This window comes from Podarcis pityusensis (assembly GCF_964106645.2).
Source record: "Podarcis pityusensis genome assembly, chromosome: 3".
NCBI lineage: Eukaryota > Metazoa > Chordata > Lepidosauria > Squamata > Lacertidae > Podarcis > Podarcis pityusensis.
The window spans coordinates 117676370-117682184 of record NC_138026.1 but is presented as its reverse complement, the minus strand read 5'-3'; the positions used below and the strand labels follow the sequence as shown (position 1 = coordinate 117682184).

General features: G+C 43.0%; 1 long non-coding RNA gene across 1 annotated transcript; it reads left to right on the top strand.

Moving 5' to 3' along the window:
- Positions 1-469: 469 nt before the first annotated feature.
- Positions 470-2673, top strand: LOC308472754. The gene is made up of 3 exons (XR_013983710.1): positions 470-587; positions 1941-2061; positions 2499-2673. It is a non-coding gene; the product is annotated as an uncharacterized lncRNA (long non-coding RNA).
- The last annotated feature ends 3142 nt before the right edge of the window (positions 2674-5815 follow it).

The window sequence follows — 5815 nt, the reverse complement described above, 5'->3', positions numbered from 1 at the left end:
TGATGGTATCCTAATCTCTGGATTAATTTGTAGTTTGAAACCCCCTTTGCTTCATCTTCAAGGTGCCTAATGTACGCTAAGACCCTGTTCATTTTTTCAGTTTGTGTTTTAAATCTCCCAACTTTTTTGTTGTTGCTACACTGTACATTCCTGCTCTATTGCTTGTTTTAAATACTTTTTTTTTAAAAAAAAACAAACAAACCCCACATTGTCCTAAGAAAGGTAGGCAGTTTTTGTTTTGTAAGAATGAGGAAATGCTGAGAGAGGCAACTTGAAACTGTCCTTAACGTTTGTGGTCTGTAGCTGGGATGCTGTCTTTGTGGACACTGCTCTGAATGACAGACTGTAGCAATACCTTTCCAACGGCCTTTGATTTTGGCAAGTTTCCCTTCAACCGCTCCCGGTATCACAACGTCCCAAGGATCGTATAAATATCGAAAGCTCCGTCTTGCCCTGGAAACCTTTGAGACTTGGCCTTGCTTGTAACATTGCATCCAGCTTTCCCGCATTGCTCCATCCCAGCTGAGTCATGAAGATCCTCCAATTGTGCCTGGCAGTTCTCTCTTTGCTGCTCTCGTCTTCCTCAGGTAAGGGAGAGGGACACTTGTCAGCCAATGGGAAGGGGAAAAGGAATCAAGACGTCCTTCTGTGGCCCTGTAAAGGGAACAAGCATTTCCCTCTAACACTTATACCATAGAAGGAAACTGGCTTGGGCCTTCCATTAGAAAGTTTCCCCAGAAGCTGAGTTCCCCAGAAGCTGAGTTCTGCACACTGCACTGCAACTCCCATTGCACACTTTCGCAGAACTGTAGCAGCTTGTGTTCCGTTTCAAGATTTCTAAACTATTAAAATACCGTAATACATCAAACATTAAAAGTTTCTCTAAACAGGGCTGCCTTCAGATGTCTTCTAAAAGTCTGGTAGTTGCTGTTCTCTTTGATGTCTGGTGGGAGGGAGTTCCACAGGCCGGGCACCACTACCAAGAAGGCCCTCTGCCTGGTTCCCTGAGATTTGCTTCTCGCAGTGAGGGAACTGCCAGAAGGCCCTCAACACTGGACCTCAGTGTCCGGGGTGGAGACACTCATTCAGATATACTGGACCAAGGCCGTTTAGGGCTTTAGAAGTCAGCACCAACATTTTGAATTGTGCTTGGAACCGTACTGGGAGCCAATGTAGGTGTTTCAAGACCAGTGTTATGTGATCTCAGCGGCCGCTCCCAGTCACCAGTCTAGCTGCGGCATTCTGGATTAGTTGTAGTTATACATATATTTCATACATACATAGATAACTACATATACTATGTAGTTATTCATAGATTTCAGTTGAACATTAGAAAAACCTTCTTGATGGTAAGAGCAGCTGTGGTGGGCTCTCGCTCTCTGAACAGCCCTCTGTTGGGGGACGCTCACATTCTGGATTCTGCATTGTCGATGCCCTCCATCATCTCCTATAAACCAATAGGAAACTCACTCGGAATCCTGGTTTCAGTGAAGGCAAAATGACACCATCCTTGCACAAAAGGGATGCTTTGGGGGGGGGGGGACCTCAAGCACAACAGATATTCAAAAAAATCTTAAAGGTGAGGGACTCAGGAAACCTTCTCCCACCCAAAAAATTAGCCTGCAGACTAATGAGGCCCATTGTCTATTTGTGGGGGTGGGGACTGGAGAGAAGGGCGCATGGAATGGTGTACCATGGATGAGGGCATGGCCAGCTGAGACCATGAAAAGGAGCACTCTGAACTATAAGCACTTTGTTGAAGGTCCCATTTCTGATGAAGTGATTCTAAAGCAGGAATGGGGAACAACTTCAGCTAATGGCTCAACATCCAGAGAGTCGCGGAATCCCCCATTCCTGAACTTGTGCCTCCCTTTCTTCCTCTTCTGAATTTCCTCTCCTCTCCGCAGTGGACAGTAACTTATTTTTCTTCCTCTGTGTAGGATCTGCCCAGCTAACACCAGGGAATAGTCAACAATGCGGTGGTGTTTGCAGATTTGGAGGTTGTATCTATCCCTTCATTCAGAGGGGGAGATGTGGATTTCTGAGGATATGTTGCGTAAGGTAACTTCAGCTTACCAGACAAGAGATCAAATGAGTAGCCAGAATATAAGTGTCATCAAAGTTTTTTTGATGCTTCCTAGACTTAACCAGACGTTTCTTTAGATGTCTGAAGGCAGCCCTGTTTAGGGAAGCATTGAATGTTTAATAGAATATTTTATTTTAATATTTTGTTGCAAGCCACCCAGAGTGGCTGGGGAAATCCAGCAAGATGGGCGGAGTATGAAGATATTATTATTATTATTATTATTATTTTGTGTAAAGTATGCATGTTTGCATGCATTACTGTTGGCCCATCAAGATGACTTCCCCCAGGGCAACTTCCAAATGGCAATAAAATTCTATACATAAAGGGATAAAATATTAAAATGGTTCGTAGTGCAAATGCTGCCTCTGAAATGGGAGTAACTCTGGTATTTTTGCGTTTCCTGATTTCTCAGGAAGAAATGATTGCTGCCTGCTTACCCAGGATCCTTTGAAAAATGGGAGATGTTCCCTCACCTTGAGAGCCACTGGATCCTGCTTAATCCCTTGCTGGGGACACCTTCTGCTTATTCCCCAAAGCATCCAGATAAAAATTAAAAAATGAAGACTTCAGAAAAATTCCATCAATTGTATGAGCTTGTTCCTTGCAAAAAAAAAAAAAAAAAACACAAACAAAATAAAACACTCCATCCCCTCTGTTTCCTATTTTCAGGTATGAGTGCTGTTGCTTTTGAAGCCAAAATGGCACATTTCACCTATGGGGAGGAATCCCCCCAAACAGCTCCAAGAGAAGGACTGAATGACAAGGAGGAGAAGAAAGGAGGAGGGAATGGGAATTAAGGAGTAGCAATTTTATTCAGTTCACTTTTAAAGGCATTCCAACCTTATTTGCACTTTCTGAAGCAGCAGGTGAACTGAAACAGAATGTGAATACAGTGGTACCTCAGGTTAAGTACTTAATTCGTTCTGGAGGTCCCTACTTAACCTGAAACTGTTCTTAACCTGAAGCACTACTTTATCTAATGGGGCCTCCTGCTGCTGCCATACCGCTGGAGCGCGATTTCTGTTCTCTTCCTGAAGCAAAGTTCTTAACCTGAAGCACTATTTCTGGGTTAGCGGAGTCTGTAACCTGAAGGGTATGTAACCTGAAGCGTATGTAGCCTGAGGTACCACTGTACTCTGTGCTCTGAATTTTTCAGTGCAGTTCTCCAGCCACACAACTTGGGGGGAAATGTGTACAATTGGGGAAAGTGTGCCTAAATAAGCATATATTAATGAAAACAAATGTGCATTATATCGGGGAATGTTTCTATATTGGGGAATATTTATTTGCAGAAATATGTATTTTGGGCAAAGTTTCATACAAAGAGGAAATTGCCACTGAAATGTTGATTTTTTTATATTAAAAATGCAAGTTTATGTGGAAATGCGGAGAACTGGATTTAAGACTGGAAAAATGAGAAGCCGAAAGAAACCACAAGGGAGAGATTCTCCCATCCCTAGAAGGAAGAGATGAAAGGGAAAGTCCTAGAGACGGACATGGCTGGCTTGTTGAAGCAGAGAACAAAGGCACTGCTCCATAGCAACATTTTATTTTGCATGTTGGTCTCTAATCCATCTCTAACCCACTCTTCTTCTCTTATATACGCTGGAGTATGGAGAAAGTACGAAGCAGACAGTGGAGTCTCTCCCAATGCTTGGGAAATGTTCTTGCTTTCTGTTTCTTTACACTTCCAAGCCACAGTTTCTGGGTTCTCCAGTAAAGATAAAGGTAAAGGGACCCCTGACCATTAGGTTTAGTCGTGGCCGACTCTGGGGTTCCAGCGCTCATTTCGCTTTATTGGCTGAGGGAACCGGCGTTCAGCTTCCGGGTCATGTGGCCAGCATGACTAAGCAGCTTCTGGCGAACCAGAGCAGCGCACGGAAACGCCGTTTACCTTCCCGCCGGAGTGGTACCTATTTATCTACTTGCACTTTGACGTGCTTTCGAACTGCTAGGTTGGCAGGAGCAGGGACCGAGCAATGGGAGCTCACCCCGTCGCGGGGATTCGAACCACCGACCTTCTGATCAGCAAGTCCTAGGCTCTGTGGTTTAACCCACAGCGCCACCCACGTCCCGGGTTCTCCAGTACGGACTGACAAAGACTTCCTTGGCCCAAGGTAGATGATAGCCAGCTTGCTGATATTTGTAGTTTTGCCTTCCTTCCAAGAGGTGGAGGCAGAGACTTGCTTTCCTTTGCGAAAAAGGCAGAAGCAGAAGGAAAGGAAAGGTTCTCCTTTGGTGGGTACATTTCGGTAAATGGTAAAAAAAGAGAAAAAGAGAAAGAGAGACAGGGACAGACAGAAAGCAGAGGAGCTCTGGGGTCTGGTTTTATTCTCTGTGTTACTCAGAGATGTTTAACTTGAACAACAATGAGTCTTTTAAAGGCTTGAGTTCTTAATATGGCATAAGCCAGGCTTCCCCAAGCTAGTGGCCTGGGTGGGCCTTATCATCCAGGAATTTATTTATTTATATAATAATAATTTTATAATAATTTATTATTTATACCCGGCCCATCGCACTAGATTTTTCCCAGCCACTTTTGGCGGCTCCCAACAGAATATTAAAAATATGATAAAAGACCACACATTAAAAGCTTCCCTAAACAGAGCTGCCTTCAGATGTCTTCTAAAAGTCAGATACTTCTTCATTTCCTTGACATCTGACGGGAGGGCGTTCCATAGGTTGGACACCACCACTGAGAAGGCCCTCTGCCTGGTTCCCTGCAACCTTGCTTCTCGCAGGGAGGGAACCACCAGAAGACCCTCAGAGCTGGACCTCAGTGTCCAGGCTGAATGATGGGGGTGGAGACGCTCCTTCAGGTATACTGGGACAAGGCCGTTTATATTATTAAAAGTGCAGGTAGGTAGCCGTTTTGGTTGGCCGGAGTCGAAACAAAATATAAAAATTCCTTCCAGTAGCACCTTAGAGACCAACTAAGTTTGTCACTGGATTGAGCTTTCGTGTGCACGCACACTTCTTCAGATAGAAGAAGACACATCTTCAGTATCTGAAGAAGTGTGCATGCACACGAAAGCTCATACCAATGACAAACTTAGTTGGTCTCTAAGGTGCTATTGGAAAGATTTTTTTTATTTTGTTTATATTATTAAAACAGTGGTTTGTTTTAAGAAAACAGCAACAACCAAGCAACACAGTAAACAATTTACAACATTAGAGTGACTTTGATAAAAGCAAACCTGAATTGATTTGAAAGCATTTATAAACCACTTAACATTTTAAAAATCTGTAAGCAGCACACAATATTCTAAACAACTAATGCCATTAAAACAGCAAAACATCCCAGAACCAATTAAGTATCAGTATAAAAAGATCTTTGGGGGGGTGTTTGAAATTAAATGAAACAAAGCAAAGCAAAACAAAACAAAATCATGGGATTCCAGGAGAGAAAGAAAGGGTTTTTTTAAAACACAAACACCTCAAAGCTGAATTACAAATATGTGAAAAACAAGGGGAAAATGAGAAAAATCAGTCAAATGGGGGGACCCCCATAAAACGTTGTCTTATGTGAACAATTTCAACGTAATCCATGGATTGACTATGCAGCCAACCATTTGATTTAATCTCATGGTATTTTTTAAAAAGCATTTTACAAGAACAATTTATCTGATAATCCAGAATTTCGGCATCTTGTCAAAGATATTATTGCTCTTTGTTGCCTACCTTAAGATGGTTAAACAATGGTACCTGTCAGGGCTGCCTCAAGTCTCA